We start from the raw sequence: 18,438 nt of genomic DNA on the forward strand, positions 1-18,438 counted from the left end.
GGCTATGATTCCCTTAGATCTGTCTAGACATTCAGTGAACAGAGATTGAGGAGCAAAGTGATGACGTAAAAGAATAAGAAAACAGGGAGGGAGGGAGGGAGGGAGAGAGAGAGAGAGGAAGTGAGAAAGCAAGTCCGTAGTCGACCGCAGTTCGCGTCCCGGACCCGGTGGCTTAAAACTCACGCCAGGCGCGTGCGCGTGCGTGCCCAAGATCCTGAGAGGAGAATGGAGGAGAAGGGATTGTGGTGTGGCCATCGCCCCTGGGGGGTCATTTCTCGCTTTCTGTCTCTATGTCTCTCTCTGTCTGTCTGGCGAGCGCACGCGCCCTATAGCAAAAACCTCTCCAATAAATAAATAAATAAATAAAAAAGCAAAAAATTAAAACCGCGTGGCACACTAGTTCTCAGCAGTAATGGAGGAGTCTTCTGAAGGCCTGTCCCTTGCCTCTCCTAGAGTGGAGGGGAAAAGGGGATTATTAGCAAGATAAAGAAGAGTCTGAAAGCCAAGGGAATATTTTACCTGAAAAAATTTTAAAAGGGAAAAATTACAAAAAAAAAAGTGAGAGGACAGAGAGAGGCAGAGAGAAACAGAGAGAGGCAGAGAGAAACAGAGAGAGGCAAAGAGAAACAGAAATAAACAGAGAGAAGGCTAGAGGGGCTCCCTTCCACTCGAGACTAGGGGCTGGAGGCTGAATTATCAGTAGACAAATCTTAATTTCTCCTTTTCCCTGAAATCACTAGTTATCAGCAGCAATGGGGGAGTCTTGTTCTGAAGGCCTGCCCCTTGCCTGTCCTTCCAAGGACTCTTCTTGACCTCCTTCCCCCAGCACTCCATGTCATCAGGATCTTCAATGTGCGGATGTGTGCACAGCGGTCTCTCAGGTGAAAGCCTGGACAGGTGGAGTTTATATCAGCCTGAGGAGACACTGCCCTCCATCCCGCCAGCTCAGGAGTGAAGGCCAGAGCTCTAGGTTAGCTAAGCATCATGGGGGAGAGAGTCCCATTGTGCTTACACTGGGTGTCACTCCTGCTGCCTCCCCTGCATTCACAGAAACTTAAGGTGGCAAGAGCCATCTGGATAGAACGAGGCTACCCCCGGAATCCTCAGGGCCATGCTCCTACTCATCCTGCCTGTTGCTGGCCTTGCCACCTGTGTCTCCCTCTGCAAGGCAGCTTCTCCAGCACTAAGCCACTCTTCATTTAGCTTTGTATCTACAGAGCCTACCATAGGTAGGTGGTTAATAAATCCCTGTTGAGTGAGATGTAGATGGCATCTTATAGGTGAGGAAATTGAGGCCTGCATACCAAAGAGAAGTAGCCTGGGCAGGGAGCAGGTCATCATCCAGGGCTTCTCCCTCCAGACCTAACCCTGCAACCGGCTCCTCACCTTTGTGTACAATGGTGAGACCCACCAGACAACTGTCCAGCCATCTCAGAGGAAACTGGCAAAGAGCAAACACCCTTCCAGAGAACTTTAGTCTGCTTTGGGACCCATTGCAACGTAGTGCACATTTTTAAATTCTGTGATTTACGTGGGACTGTTGGGGATGGCTCAGGACACAAAGACCTGTGAGACAAAGCTGTCCTCAAATAGTTCAAGATGCTAGCGGAACCAGCAGTTAGCATATGTCGCTGGACTCCCACGTAGTCAACCGTGGTTCGCGTCCCGGACCCGGTGGCTTAAAACTCACGCTGGGTGCGTGTGCGTGCGTGCCCAAGATCCCTAGAGGAGAATGGAGGAGAGGGGATTGCAGCGTGTCCATTCCCCCTGGGGGGTGATTTCTCGCTTTCTGTCTCTAATGTCTCTGTCTGTCTGGCGAGTGCACGTGCCCTATAGCGAAAATCTCTCCAAAAAAAAAAAAAAGTTCAAGATGCTACAAGAATGTAGAAGACAAATTACATTTTCAGAGTATTTAATTTCAAAGACTATGTTCACATAAGTATCTTCTCTCCAAAAATCCGGTGATTTTATGAGAATGGTTATGCTCAACCTCCACTGTGCAGATGAGGGCACGTGTGCATCAAGGTCAGACAGCAAATAGCAAGGCCTGGAAGCCATGCCCTTGCTTTCTGGGTAAACTACTGCCCTCCTCCCCAGCACAGCCCAAATTAAGGACAGAGTGTCCCCCACCGGAAATCTGAGTGATCTAGTTAACACCTCTGAAAGGCTTGACTTACTCCCAAGGAAGATCATGAGCCAGTTACATTCTGGCATGAAAAAATAATCCAGCAATCCATTCAGAACTCTGTGCCCTTTATTCATTGATCATAACTGTCATATACGCCTAGGGGTTTCTTGTGAAATAACTCCATTGTGAAAATCTATTGCATATGTATTGATTAGTATGCAGGAGGCATTGTGTAGGGGAATTTGGCTCTGGAAGGCTTAGTGTGGGAGAAACTGGAGTTAATAATTCTTATGTGTATTTTTAAACAAAAGCCCATGGCATAATCTTTAAACAAAAGCTTATCAGAGGAAGGAAAAAAAGGAGATTTAATGAAATAAAGGAGCAGTATCATTTTCTAAGTTATGCTTTGAGCTAAGAAAATTCCCTTTTCTATAATGTAGCTATTCATAAAATGCAGGAATAATGATGAAATGCCAAATATAAATATCACGATGAAATGTAGTAAAATGAGAATTTTGTTCATACATATGCATTACATTTTATGAACTATATAGCATGTGTTTTATTGTATTTATATCTCTTCAATAATTATTACCTAGCTTAAGGATGTGAATTACATAAAAGTTGGAATCTAATTTCTAAATCTTTTCATTTCACTTCTTGACTTAGGAGAAATGTTCTTGTACGTTGCCACTGTGGCATCCTCCAGGAGTAAGCCGTCTGTGCCTCACTCAGTCAGTCAGATCACCGGCCCTTGTGGGCCCTCATGTGCAAGGGCCAAGAGTCAGAGCCCAGCCAGGATCTGGGAAACTGGGCATGCTGTAGAGCAGGCTCGGAAGGGAGAGCACTGAGAACATGTTGTAGGATCACGTTAGTCTCAAAATGGAATTTCAAAGTTAATTTAACTATCCGTCAGTTTCCCTGAATCTGCTGTTAATAATGTTCTAGAAATTTATTCTAAAGATACACAGGTAAAAATACAAAATAACCCAGGCATAAGGCTATGGCTGGGTAAACCATCACGCACCTGCAGCAGGGACAGGCCCTGAGAGAGGTGGAATTGCAGGGCACAGACGAAGGGGGTACCTAAGAGAAGTGGAGAAATGGGAGTATGTACTTACGAACTTGTTGCTGTATTTGTAAAAAGGAACACCAGAAGACCAAGTGATAACTGCTGCGGGGAGAAGGGACTGAGTGAAGAAACCAAGAATGTAGAATTGAAACTTCTCTGAATAGAGTGTGCGACATAGTTTTTTATTTTGGGTCATGTAAATACCTTTTTTTTTTTTTTTAAGGTTTTATAGATTTAGTTTTTGAGGGATAAAACAGACAACTTAAATACAAGTCCAACAGAATTACTCTGTCAGTCGGCAATAATGCCAAAATGTGTTCTCACTTCCAGACACTTGTCAGCATCGTCAGCCTTCTCTCAGTGAAGAAAAGGGCTCTGGTATTTTATTCATAAACATCCTTCTTAGCTGCAATGTCATCTACAATTTCTTGAGGACATATTAACTTTTCTGCATCTGTATCAGGAATTTCAAATCCAAATTCATCTTCCATGGCCATGATAATCTCCACTTGGTCCAAACTATCTAAGCCCAGGTCTTTCATAAAATGGGAATTTATAGAGTGCTCTTCTGGATCAATCTTGTCATAGAGTTTGAGGACGTAAAGAACACGGTCCTCGATGCCCTCTAACGTCAAAGGGGGCGCGTCACTGGACTAGCGGCAAAGCTGTGTAGCTACACCTGGACCCTGAGCGAGCACCAAGGATGACTGCAGAGCCCCGGGCTTTGTCCTGGCTACCGCGGGGCACAGAGCGGCGCTGAGCGTTCGGATCGCGGCCACAGTGGGCACCCGGGGCAGTGGCGCCAAGGCCGCGGGCAGGCGGCGGACACAAGCGGAAAGGACACAAGCCGCCATGGCTACGCCGACCCAGCGTGCGCTCGTAAATACCTTTCACTAAGTTCCTTCAAAAACAGAATTGAAGTACAGGTTTATTTTACTGCAGAAATGTGAAATACATGCATTTTTTTCATAATATGCATTTTCTGTGAAGTTTTGAGGACCCCCTCTCAGTATGTATTTTATATATAAAATAGCTGTGTGTGTATATATAGATATAGATATCTCTATATAGATATATAGATCTCTCTCTCTCTCTCTCTCTCTGTATGTATGTATGTATATATATAATGGTTTATCAGTTAATAATTCCAGATTGCCATGGATAATAAAACTACTGACAGAAGCTGAAGATCTCTGCTACTCTACTGTTGCTTAGAAGATTTTACCTTAAGGATTGATACAGAAAATACTGTATTCTGAAGTCTCTTAAAAGAACTAGGTGGCTATGTCAACGGCCAAGCAGGTTCATTCATTTTAGCTTCTTCTTAACTTCTAGGATTTTATCTTGTTAACATTTAAAAAATATTTGTGTGGATGCTGGGCACATGTGCCTGCATACCCAAGATCCCGAGAGGAGAATGGAGGAGAAGGGATTGAGGCGTGGCCATCCCCCCGGGGGAGTGATTTCTCGCTTTCAGTCTCTCTCTCTCTCTCCGGTGAGTGCACACACCCGAGGGGCATCAGGTGGCATGGTATTCAAGATCCTGGAATCCCACATGGCCAATATGGTTTGAATCCTGGACCTGGTGGCTTGATTTCTCACTTTCCTTCTTCCTCTTTCTGATCAAAATAAAAATGAATGAATGAATGAATGAATGAATGATTATTTAAAAAATATCTCATGGAAAATTAAACTAAAAATCAAAATAAAAACCACACACTTTACTTCTCGAGAGAACTCCATCAACTTTAAGGTGCTTTTGTAAGTGGTGATGCCAGCCATTTAATCCATCCCTAAAACTGAGGGTCCTTGTCTCTCTCTCAGGTGCACATGCACATACTTCATCATGAATAAAGAAAACAAAGAGCAGCACCATGCTGAGTAAAACCGTTGCAGCACTTGCTGTTCCTAGCACACGAAGTTCTCTTACACATTGCTAAGGAAAGGTACAGAAGCGGATGAAAGACCATGGCAGACATTTCAAACACACACACGAATCTGGATAGTTACAGACTATTGTGGATAAAATATAAACTAAAGCAACAGTGAAGTACCCTTCAGATCGGCAAAAATTAAAGTGAGTCTTGGGGCCAGCAGGTGGCTTGGTGGTTAAAATGAGTCTTGGGGCCAGCAGGTGACTTGGTGGTTAAATCACTGGACTCGCACATAGGTAACCACAGCTAACCACAGTTTGAGTCCTAGGCTTGGTGGTCGCTGGACTCGCACATAGGTAACCACCGCTAACCACAGTTTGAGTCCTAGGCTTGGTGGCTGGCTTTCTCACTTTCTCTCTCTCTGGCTGGGGTGGACAGTGGCATTGAGACTCTGTTGAGTGCTGTTTCTTGATTATAGAAGAAATAGTAAGTGAAGAAAAAACAATAAATGAACTTTTAAAGAAGAGGTAGAACCTATTTCTCCACCGCCTTAACAACTAGCAGATGTGATGTTGTACCAGCTCCAGGCATAGACCTTAACTGCCTGACAACTTCTGCTTCCTTCCTCTTGGAAGCTGGCAGCAGAGGAGAGGAATGCAAACATCCTGAAGATACTCTGCCTGGAAACCCAAGCCACCTGGAGGAGCCACAGAGAACTAAGATGCCATGAAGGGAGGGAGGTCATGGAGCCCAAGGTGCCAAGAGGTGAGTAAAGAAACCACTCCAGATTTTCGTCCTGGGTCCTACCACCCTTACTGATGCCACGGGGGTCAGACCAACTACCCAGCCCAAATTCCTGACCCCCACTGTTGTGCGTAAAATAAATTAGTTATTTTAAGCCTCTAACTTTAGGGCAGTTTGCACTCAGTAAGCAAATCGTTAGACAACAACAATGGTTTTAAAGGGAGAAAGGATTCATTCTGCTAGTTCTTCACATAATTTATTTTCTGTTAATAACATATTAACATGTTTTGCTTTGTGTTTTCTTTTTTTAGTCAAATCTCAAATCTCTTCTTCATTCACTTACAGACTCAAACAAGCAATTTAAAATTGGTGACAAAGGAAAAAGTTAAGATTTATGTAAAAAGTATTATAATATTGATATTTGTTTGGGAGAGAAACCCCTATAACCGGAGGCAATGATCTTTTTTGCAAAGTAAGCTACATTGCCTATTATTTTAGTAGGTAGTACATTGTAATTGCTTTGTTTTTATGATCCGTTTATGTTTTAAAACTTTGCCAGCAAACCCTTACTAATACTGCTGAAGAGACACTTTTCCTGCTTACTTTGCAGTTTGCTCTCTGAATTAAAAAAAGAAAAAGAGTGAAGGTTGTATTCATTCTTTTCTCTCCCTTTCCACCCTTCTGTTTATCATGACGACTCCCTCTATTTCCCTCCTATCCTCTTCTGCTTTTCCCCGTAATCTGTCAGTAAGAGTTCCCATGTGTGAGCAATAGGATCCGACCCTGCCTCTCTTAGGTTGGAAGAGCAATTATTTGCACAACTCAATGGCAGAATAATAATAGCTACCACTGTGCCCTGGAGGGAGAACAGCATACCTAATTTAGTTTGGGCATCCCTTTTCGTTAATTTGACTTCCAGTCACTCCCATGTCCTTAAACCCCTCACATAAAACCTGCAAGCACCTCAGTGGCCTACCCTGTCACATGACGCTCTCCTGCTGAGTGGGGTAAGAGGGGCAGATCTCTAGCTGAGGCACAAGGGAAGGTGATCTAAACTGGAGGAGGGTGCTAGCAGGCGAGGTTTGGATGCTGCACACAGATGGCCACTACAAATTTAATTTCACCAAGATTTTTCTTGGAAAAGAAGCAACCAAAAACTGAAGAGGAAATACCTTAAAATCTAGAAATCCTACTTAATATAGCTGCTAGGAAAAACTCATCTGCGTACAAAGAGATATGAAAAAATGGAGACACTGAAATATCAGCAGGACGATGGCTAAACATGTTGTGATGTCTCCGTGAGTGAAATACTATTGCCAGGACCAATTGTGGGGCACGCTGTGTCCATGATCCTCACTGATGGAGGCTGGAGGTGGATAGTGGCAGAAAGACACCCCACACACACACACTGTCATGGAAGAAAGAAAGAAACTTTTTAAAAATATGAAATACTATTGCCACTTGAAATAAATGAAATAGAACTATATAAGTGAACATAAATTCTGGTAATGTAATGAGTAAAAACCAGGTTATAGCTACTCTATCATAGCATTTATAGAAAGCTTAGAAACACACAAAGCAATGCCATATTATGGTTTAGGGATATGTTGTCTGCTATGTAAGTGTAGAGACATGGGAAGAAAGGAGCATGCTAATGTTGGGAAACAGTTCTCCATCCTTTTTTCATTTAAAAAAAAAAGTTTTTGCCTTAGGGCAGGTGCACTTTCCAGAGAGAGACAAAGAGACAGAGAGACAGAAAGTGAGAAATCACCCCCCCAGGGGGGATGGCCATGCCACAATCCCTTCTCCTCCATTCTCCTGGGATCTTGGGCATGCACACACTCATGCCTGATGTGAGTTTCAAGCCACCAGGATCAGGATTCAAACCATGGTCATCCCTGTGGGAGTCTATCCATGTAACCACTACACCATCTGCTGGCCCCACCTGTTTTCACTTTTAGCACACATGCATAGGTGTGTTTTCCAATCTTTTGGGGGCTGGATTTGAACCACAGTAGGCCATGTGGCTAAAGTCCTAGCTAATTAGAAGTCTGGGACATGAGGATCATGACATGTGGTCACAATCACACACAGTGTGTTCAGGTAAGCCTGGGAATTGAGACTTCCCCCTAACCCCATGCATGCAGCTTACAGCCTCTCAAAGGGTAGGGCTTTCTGTACCCCTCTGCAGCTGGGTTTTCTCTATGATACACAAAGCATCATATTTGGCCAGTGAGGGTTCTTTATTAACCAAGAATTCACATTTTGGAAAACATTCTCTGACAAAATATAAAAATTAGTTTGGCACGCTTTTTTTCTCCATCCTCAACATGGAATCAATGCCTCCCCAGGGATTTCTGACCTCCATATGTGGCAATGGTTGTCAGAGACCAAACTCAAGTCCTTGGAATTCTGAGTATAGGCTCTAGACAGGCGTTAAGAGAAATAGGGGATAGCCCAGTGCTTCTGCTAGTGACAGAGTTTTAAAAAGCTTATTTATTTTGGGCCTGGCAGGTGGTGTGGTGGTTAAGGGCACTAGACTCCCACATGTTCGACTATAGTTCAAGTTCTGGACCTGGCAACTTGCTTTCTCACTTTTTCTCTCTCTGTCACTCTGTCCCTCTGGTCAAATTAAAATTTAATCAATCAATCAGGTTTAACTTACACGTACTAAAACAGAATTACTCACAGTCAACAGTGATAATATTCATCCAGAGTGGCCATTAAAATGAAATTTTCCTCTAATTGGCTTCTCTTTTGTGGTCTATGGGAAAAATTTAATCTCTGGTCATGTAAAACTCTTTTCTGCTTCTCTTTTCCTCCACCCTCCTAATTGAGGAGGACTCTCTCAGTTATTTTAGGCTAAAGGCAAGTCCCTAATTGCTGAAAAATCTTGGCTTCATTGGGGGTGGTAGGGCTCTGTCAACCATAACTGCGATTCTTGCTGTATTCCATCTTTTATTCAGGCCATGTTGTCTCTACTCATGTCTTATCAGCCAATGGTTTCTGTTTATTTTTAATCTTTTTATACATCTAGTGCAACAAATCCTCAGGGAACATCCTTATAGTTCTACTATGCTGAATTTCGGGAAGCCCCTAGAATTGCCAGGCAGCCAGCTATCAATACTCCTGAAATCTGGGGGCTTTTTTCTCCTCACTTTTTTGTTTGTTTACATTTTGATATGGGGCACATGCACTTATTGGAGAGAAACAGAGAAGGAGGGAGAGAGAGAGAGAGAAAGTGAGAAAGCACTCCCTAGGGGAGATGACCATGCTGCAATCCCCTCTTCTCCACTGGCCTCTTGAGATTCTGGGCACACAGCACAGATACCCAGTGTGTTTTTCAGGCCTCCAGGTCCGGGACTTGAACCACGCAGTTGGCCATGTGGGATCCAGCTGCCTTATCCACCATGCCACCTGACTGGCCCATCCTCCTCCCGTCATTATGCTACCCCTGCATCAAGCTGTAGTGGCAGAGAAAGGTTTTGAATTGGTTTCTATCAGAAAAACCCTGCCCCTAGATTTTAAATAAAGGACATTATTGTACTACTGGGTCAGCCAGTTGCTGGGAGGGGACTTCAGTGTCAGCTTGCCCTGAGTACCACAGCTGTGGGATATGGGCTCTTCCAAGCAAGAAGAGTGGCTCTTGCTAATGCTCCCACCTTGATATGAGGAGGAGAGTCTAGGGCATTGTTTCTCCATGTGACTCCTCTGTCGGTAATCTCATGCCCCTGGTTCTAGAAAGCAAGACCTTAGAACAACCATAGGAAGCTTATCTTCTGCCATTCAAACTAGTTGGACTTCCCGCTTGAAATCCAGTGTCCAAACCTGAACTCTGGATCTTTCCATCCACCCTGATTCTTGCCTGGTAAACCCATTGTATGAAATGGCACCATGTCCTATCCACTGTGCAAGTCAGAAATGTGGAGGGCATTCTGATGCCCCCTATTTCCCATCCCATTCAGCCCATGAATAGCTCTCCTTGCTCCTCCCGAGCCTCCACTCTCTGGGTCACATCTCATGATCTTATACCTGACCCAACATGACAGCTTTCTCAGGGCCTTCCCTCAGCCATCCACCCCACAAGTTACTCTGCAGCCCTGTGTGCTGGAACAAGAGAGTGTCTGAGACTGGGTACAACAGATGCTAAGGCACAGGATAAGAGTGTGCTTGGTTTGCTCAGGAACTGCAGGGAGGCCAACATGTGGCAGTAGTACAGGGTGGAGAGAAAACTGTGGGAGGTGAGGTCAGAGGTAGTCAGGAGCTGTGGAGACCCTGTAAAGGACTTTGGTTTTGATTCTAAGTGTGATGGAGCCATCAGAGGTTTGAGTACAGTCTGACTCATGTCTTGAAGCATCATTCAGGTTTGTGGTAGAGAATAGGTCATGGGGTTGGGAGAGACAAGGAAGAGTTAGGGAAAGGAAGGAGGTTAAAATGATGTTGTTGTTGTCCTGGTGGGAGAGGTTAGTGGTTTGTGCTAGGGAGAAACAAGGGTAGTGAGAAGCACTTGGATTCTGGATAGCTCCTCCTGTGTGTCTATCTAAATCAAATTCATATTCCAGCCAGGTCAGAGTTTTAACTTCAAAAAATGAAAATCGAATCTTGCCACATTATTCCCTCGGTTGAACAAGGATGCCTGCCCATGTCCAGACAGCAACGGCGTGAGGTAGAGAAGATGAGGGAGGGAAATTCCCAAGGAACACCACGGGAGAGTTATTGATTGAGAAATAAATTAGAATTGTGTGTAGGGATGTTTCCCACCCTCTGCTGTGGGCAGCGTTCAAGAGGCTGAAGACACCCTGAAGGATGACCTCCTACCATGCTCTAATCGCCGGGTACTGCCACTAAGTGGTAAAGATGGAGACCGGGAGGGCAGAGAGCTCCGCAGGTAGATTGCCTTTGCAGCCTTGACTTGGAAATACTACTGAGCAGAAGATGCACTGCACCCAGGTATGAGCAAGGCAGATGCTAATATAGTTGTGAATGATGAGTATGTAAATATATGTTTAATGTTTCTTTCTTTCTCCCGTGATAGCAAGAGAGGGCACCCTCAACAGTGTCTTCACTCTACAATCCACCCTCAGCCTTAGCTATCTCTGAACCATGGGCATATGATGCCCAGCATGGTCAGGGAGGCCTCCAGGCTCTAACCAGAAACTTTCCCATATTACTGCTGTGCCACCATCTGGCCCCTATGAATGACCAGTATTCAAGCATCCATAGTGCTTTTGCCAACAATCTAAAATTATTATTTTGAACCATGTTGCCACTTAATGACAGCATACTGTTCATGTAGAAGAGCCAGTGATATCCTGACATTAGAGAGGCCAAGATAGGCAGTCATTTGGGATAGCCAACTTCAGGATGTAGAGCTGAGTCAGTAAGACATGCGGGCAAGGGCCAGACCTGGCTATTTAATGGTTGTATGATTTGGGACACATCATTTAATACATGTGAGATCTAAGGTTCTCTTTAAGGTAAGATATCAATAAATGTATAGAATTCTCAACCATGGTGCTTGTGTGCCCCTATGTACTCAAACACCAGTAGATGACCTAGAATTACTTTTATATAATAGGCTGATTTTTTTCCTCTTGTACAATAAAAGTTATTGACAAAATTCCAAATTTTACTTTGATTTCCTACTGATATTGATAAACTATACATAATATAGTGTCAGTCATGTAAATAACAACCATTCCCTCATCTTTGAGTATTTTTTGAACTAATAGGAGTTTTAGGCCTGGGTCAGAAAGGCAGCTGCTTACCTGGTGTGATTACAGGAACATGAGATGCCTAAGACATCTTTTCAATCAGCTTATTGATGCCTGAAGTTCAGAACCAGGATTAATTTATTTAACTTTGCTTCCTGTTTATAAACTTCCTTGGATTAAACCTTATAGTCATTTATTATGAATGATCTTAGTGCTTTTTCCTAAAAAGGAAGGGATGGGGAAAATGGGTGAGATATGTAAGGAAAGTGAGACAGATACAGTGCTATGAATGTCTGTGTCTCTCCAAAATTCATATGTTGTTGAAACTTGATGTCCAATATGATATTCCTAAGAGGTGGACCTTTATGAAGTGATTAAGGCACAAAGGCTCTGCCTTCATGAATGGGATTAGTGCCCTTATAATAGAGGATGAAAGGAGGGGGCATTAGGTTGCGTGGTCGTAGAAGTGCTGGACTCCCACATGGCCAACTACGACTCAAGTCCTGGACCAGGCAGCTTGAAGAGCATACTGGGCACATGTACATGCACGTCCAGAATCCCAGGAGGAGAAAGAAGGAGAAGGGATTGTGGCATGGCCATTCCCCCTTGGGGGGTGATTTCTCACTTTCCCTCTCTCTGTCTCTGGTGAGTGCATATACCCTATGATTCAAGCATCCATAGTGCTTTTGCCAACAATCTAAAATTATTATTTTGAACCATGTTGCCACTTAATGACAGCATACTGTTCATGTAGAAGAGCCAGTGATATCCTGACATTAGAGAGGCCAAGATAGGCAGTCATTTGGGATAGCCAACTTCAGGATGTAGAGCTGAGTCAGTAAGACATGCGGGCAAGGGCCAGACCTGGCTATTTAATGGTTGTATGATTTGGGACACATCATTTAATACATGTGAGATCTAAGGTTCTCTTTAAGGTAAGATATCAATAAATGTATAGAATTCTCAACCATGGTGCTTGTGTGCCCCTATGTACTCAAACACCAGTAGATGACCTAGAATTACTTTTATATAATAGGCTGATTTTTTTCCTCTTGTACAATAAAAGTTATTGACAAAATTCCAAATTTTACTTTGATTTCCTACTGATATTGATAAACTATACATAATATAGTGTCAGTCATGTAAATAACAACCATTCCCTCATCTTTGAGTATTTTTTGAACTAATAGGAGTTTTAGGCCTGGGTCAGAAAGGCAGCTGCTTACCTGGTGTGATTACAGGAACATGAGATGCCTAAGACATCTTTTCAATCAGCTTATTGATGCCTGAAGTTCAGAACCAGGATTAATTTATTTAACTTTGCTTCCTGTTTATAAACTTCCTTGGATTAAACCTTATAGTCATTTATTATGAATGATCTTAGTGCTTTTTCCTAAAAAGGAAGGGATGGGGAAAATGGGTGAGATATGTAAGGAAAGTGAGACAGATACAGTGCTATGAATGTCTGTGTCTCTCCAAAATTCATATGTTGTTGAAACTTGATGTCCAATATGATATTCCTAAGAGGTGGACCTTTATGAAGTGATTAAGGCACAAAGGCTCTGCCTTCATGAATGGGATTAGTGCCCTTATAATAGAGGATGAAAGGAGGGGGCATTAGGTTGCGTGGTCGTAGAAGTGCTGGACTCCCACATGGCCAACTACGACTCAAGTCCTGGACCAGGCAGCTTGAAGAGCATACTGGGCACATGTACATGCACGTCCAGAATCCCAGGAGGAGAAAGAAGGAGAAGGGATTGTGGCATGGCCATTCCCCCTTGGGGGGTGATTTCTCACTTTCCCTCTCTCTGTCTCTGGTGAGTGCATATACCCTATGTCAAAAAATAAATGAATACAAATAAAAAAGGATTAAGGAAGTGTTTCTGTCCCTTCCACATGAGGATACAGTAAAAAGGTGTCATCTTTGAAGCAAGGGAAGCACTCACCAGACATCGAATCTGTTGACACCTTAATCTTGGACTTCTCAGCTTCTGGAACTATGAGCAACAAATTTCCATTGTTTATAAATTATTAGTCTAAGGCATTTTATTGTAAAAACTGATGTTATAAGACCCACAGTGTGGCCAGTGCAAATTACTCACTCTACCTGTTTGTTCTGGGTGGTCTTACGTGAGAAATACCTTGCTTGTGGTCCTCTGAATTTAAATTTGAAAATGTCTAAACAGTATCTGTGGGCATGTAATGAACTCAGCAATTGTGTCTCCAAGGAAGCTGGGATCTTATTCATATGTTGTTTTCTTTTTAGTTTGAAGTTACCACTTACCACTGTCCCAATATGAATATAGATTGGAATAATCTTTCCAGAAAATCACTTGGTAGTATTTATCAAAAACTTTAAAATTTTCTTTGACACATTTGTTCAGTGTCTGGGTGTCTCTTCTAAAGAACTAATTTTAAAAAAAATTGGAAAAAAATGTAGAAACTGTTTATTCTGCCATCTATTACTTAAAGACATTAAAAAAGACAGAGGGGTCAGCTGGTGGTATGGTGGTTGAGGCGGCTGAATCCCACATGGCCGTTGATGTGGTTTGAGCCCTAGACCCGTGGCTTGAAAAACACACTTAGCGCATGTGTATGTGTGCCCAAAATCCCTAGAGGAGGATGGAGGAGAAGGGATTGGCATGGCCATCATCCCAGGGAGTGCTTTCTTTATCCCTCTCTCTCGCTCTCTCTGTGTGTCTCTCCAGTGGGCACACATGCTCTATAACAAATTTAAAAAAGAAAGAAAGAAAAAGAATAGGAAATAGCATGATGCCTAAGTATAGAGGAACAGTTCAACAAATTATGGTACATTCGTAATATAGGATACTACCTAGTACTTAAAAATTTGTCCAAAAATTCTTGGTGACCTAAAGAAATATTTCTGTTCTGTTATTTTAATGTTTTTTTTTCTTTTTTCTTTCTTAATGAGAAAGATATTTTTTGACAGAGTAATGCCGTGTGTTGATATTCCTGCCTCAGCCTCCACTCCATTAGCTGGGACCACAGGTGCATGTCACTGTGCCTGGCCTGTTTAGGTTGGGATGGGACTTGAACTCAGGCTTCCCATGAGATTCTGGGCTCCAAGTGGCAGCATCTTAGCAATATATGCCACTGACTGAGCCTCTATTTTAATGATTAAAAAAATAAGAGAGAGAGAGAACACAAGCAGCAGTGCCAGGTAGTGGTACAGTGGTAATGCAACTGGACCCACATGGGAGAGGTCCTGAGTTCATGTCCTAGGCTTCCCTGTACATGCTAGGTACATGCTATGATTCCTCTGTGGCAGGCACTGGCGTGGTGCTGACACCATGCTCAGGCTAGGTACTTCTGTGGCCAAGGTTCAAATGTGGCTCACAGGACCAAGTGAGCAGTTGTTCTTGCCTCACTAGCCTTCCTTCCACCTTTGGGTATTGAACCCTCTTTCTTCTGTGAAGTCATTTGTATGAGGATGGACACTGGACTTGACTTGTACTCATGACAGCACCTGGAAACTGAACATGGTCTTCAAGTGGTGTGGACTGCCCAGAGAAGCATGAGGTTTGGGAGAACTGAAAAAACACTTGGAGGTGGGAACCAGCAGTTAGCGTAATGGCTATGTCACTGGACTCCCGCGTAGTCGACCATGATTCGCGTCCTGGACCCGGTGGCTTAAACTCACGCCGGGCGTGTGTGCATGCGTGCCCAAGATCTCGAGAGGAGAATGGAGGAGAAGGGATTGCGGCATGGCCATCCCCCCTGAGGGGTGATTTCTCGCTTTCTGTCTCTGTGTCTCTCTCTGTCTGTCTGGTGAGCACACGCGCCCTATAGTGGAAAAAAAAAACACTTGGAAATAATGTCATAGAGGCTTTTTAATAAGTTCATTTATTTCTTCCATGAGCAAGAGAGACTCAGAGAAACAGGGATTCTCAACAAAGTCTTTGCTAAAGGATGTGTGTGCTTGCCAGAGAAAGACAGAAAGATAAGAAAGTAAGAAATCACCACCCTGGAGGAGGGGTAGCACCACCACAATCCCTTCTCCACTCTCCTCTCAGAATTCTGGGTGCACACACACAAATACTTGTGGCATGCCACACATATTTGCCTGGTGTGTTTCTCAAGCTGCTGAGTCCAAGACTTGAACCATGAAGTCAGCCAGGTGAGATCCAGTTGCCTCAACCACAATGCTACCAGATGGCCCTCCCAACAGGGTCTTCATGCTGCCACCCACCCCAGCTTCAGCCAGCCCAGAATCATGGACATACATGCACCTGGCATGTTCAGAGAGTTCTCCAGAAGTGAAGCTGAAATCCTCCCATGTGGGTCAGCCTTATAGAGCACTGTGTTACCAATGTACTCCGTCTGGCCCCCTTATGGAAACATCCCTAGACGGGCTTACCCTTAAGGTTACTACCCCTCAGGTTCTAACAGTTTTCAAAAATATTAAGCTATCAACTCATACTTTGAGATTAGCTGGCAGCTAAGAATAAGTTGCTACTTAATAATGTTGGCCTAATCAAATGTTGGCCTTGCTTCTAAATGCTTTTTTTAAAAAAAATATTTACTTATTTATTTTTAAGTTTTTTAAATACATTCAATCACATTATTTAGCTTACAAAGTATGCAATTTTGAAAAGGCATTACCAAGGAACAGGCTCTCTGGTAATGCCAATGTGAGTGTCTCAGTGCATACGAGCTTCAGGTACCCATCAGCACTGGCTGCTCATTCATTCTGTAGAAAGAAGGTGAGCCCTTCTGTGTGTTGGAGGACGACTAGCAAGGTGTTTGTGGAGTGGAGTGAGCAGAGTTCCTCTCTGCTGTTCCCCCATCTGTGTGACCGACTGCTGAGTGACCCTACCTTACAAGGTCCTCCAATAATATCCAGTAAATTCTTCCTTCTCACAACTTTTAAATGTTACTGTGTAATGTGCAGTACATATACAAAGTTCACTGACTTTTTAAAAGTTTATTTCTGCCATGGAAGAGAGAGGGACACAGAGAAAGCACGGTAGCACCCCCAACTGGATTTTCATACTGTGGTCTACTCCCAGCCCAGCTAGCCTGGATCTCAGGTGTGCGGACATGCCTGACACATAGAGGAAAGCCTCAGGACAGGAAGCCAGGGCCTTCTGATGTGGGTCTAGACTCACAGAGCATTGTGTTACTGTTGTACCACCCACTGACTGCACAAGTTCACTGATTTTGAGAGTTACTGAATTTTTATTTTGGTATCCATGAGGGGGCCTGGAACCAACCTTTTATGGATGGGGACAAGACACAGATAATTTCCACACCACCAGAAGGCTTCCTTTCATCCCTTTCACTTAATACCATCCAGAGGTAACCAGTGTTCTAACTGCTATCACCATTAGTTAGCTTTTCCTGTTTCGGAATATCGCATAAATATACAACATGTTACTAGTCTTTTGTACCTGTCTTCTATTGCTCAAACTTAAGTTTCTGTGACATTCATCCATGTCATGTGTGCCAGGAGTTGTAATTTTAAACTGCTGTGTGGTCTTCCATTATGTAAAAATACCCACACTCATTTATCCTTTCCTTGTCCACCAGTGGACGTCCGAGTTGTTTCCAGTTTTTTCTGTTGAATGTTGATGAACAAACTGTTCAAACAGACACTCTTGCCCTCACCCTTTGCTGGAGGTCTAAACTCCTTTCTCTTGTGCCCTTTGAGAGTAGAATGGCAAGTTCTAGTGGCCCTACATCCTTGTTAGTATTTAGAATTGTTAGTCTTTTTAATTTTGGCCATTTTAGTGGCTGTGCTATTTCATTATGGCTTTAATTTACACTTCTCTAATGAGTTGAGCACCTTTTTACTTACTGGCTATTTAAGTATCATCTTTTGTAAAGTATCTCTTCAAATAGTTCACTTTGTGTGTGTGTGTGTGTGTGTGTGTGTGTGCGTGCGTGTGCGCGTGTGGAATAACCTCCCTTAAGGAAAGCTAGATTGAGGGGGTTATGGTCTCTACTATCCATCTGTATTTAAGATAGGGAGGTATATAGGTTATGATTCGGTTTCAGAGTTTGATTAGAAAAGCAGAGCTAGGGCAAAATCGGTGTTCCATAGCGGCAAAACGTGGCACTCTGTGAGGCTAACCCACAGGGGAAAGCTCAGGGTTCAAGTCCGGAGACCTCACTGAATATGCCAGGCATGTGGGGGCTCATGATCCGGGGCTGACTGAGGCTGGTATGGATCACTATGTCAGCACCCTGTTGGGGATGCTGTCTCTCTTTCTTGCTCATTCATAGAAGAAATATAATAACTAAAAACGTTTTTTTTTTTTAAAAAAGTAAAGCATAGCCTTACTTTACTACTCTACTACATAGAGTGATGTAGAATCAAGGATTTATTATAGGCAATGGCAGGGATGGGTGAGAAATCTACAGAAAGTCATGACTCTGGTGCTGGCCAAGCAGCTAGAAAGAAAAACCATCTCAGAGGCTGGAGGAGGGCAAAGGCAAACTGACACACACAGGGACAACTCAGACAGAGTCCATGGGACAGACAAACCTGGGTCTTATTATTATTATTATTGCCATAGGGCATGTGCACTCACCAGAGAAGAGACAGAGAGAGGGAAAGTGAGAAGTCACCCCTGCGGGGATGGCCATGCTGCAATCCCTTCTCCTTCATTCTCCTCTCAGAATTTTGGGCACACATGCACGTGCACCTGACATGAGTTTGAACCCACCAGGTTTGGGACTCAAACAGTGGCACACTATTATGTGAGAGACAGGCGCCTTAACCACCATGCCACCTGCTGGATCTGTCTTTCACCCCTTTAGCTTCAACAATGCAAATCATTTGTGGAAGACAGTGGTGAAGTGCCCTGCCCCACAGGATTGCTCACAACCCTGACTCAGGATTTGGGATGCTGGGGTTGAGGGGCTGAAGTCAGATCAGGGAGG

General features: G+C 43.6%; 1 pseudogene; it reads right to left on the minus strand.

The window, feature by feature from the left end:
- Nucleotides 1-3,461: 3,461 nt before the first annotated feature.
- Nucleotides 3,462-4,072, minus strand: LOC102486980 (acyl carrier protein, mitochondrial pseudogene; annotated as a pseudogene).
- Nucleotides 4,073-18,438: the final 14,366 nt, after the last annotated feature.

This window comes from Tupaia chinensis, unplaced genomic scaffold, assembly GCF_000334495.1.
Source record: "Tupaia chinensis unplaced genomic scaffold, TupChi_1.0 Scaffold143584_1, whole genome shotgun sequence".
NCBI classification, from domain to species: domain Eukaryota; kingdom Metazoa; phylum Chordata; class Mammalia; order Scandentia; family Tupaiidae; genus Tupaia; species Tupaia belangeri.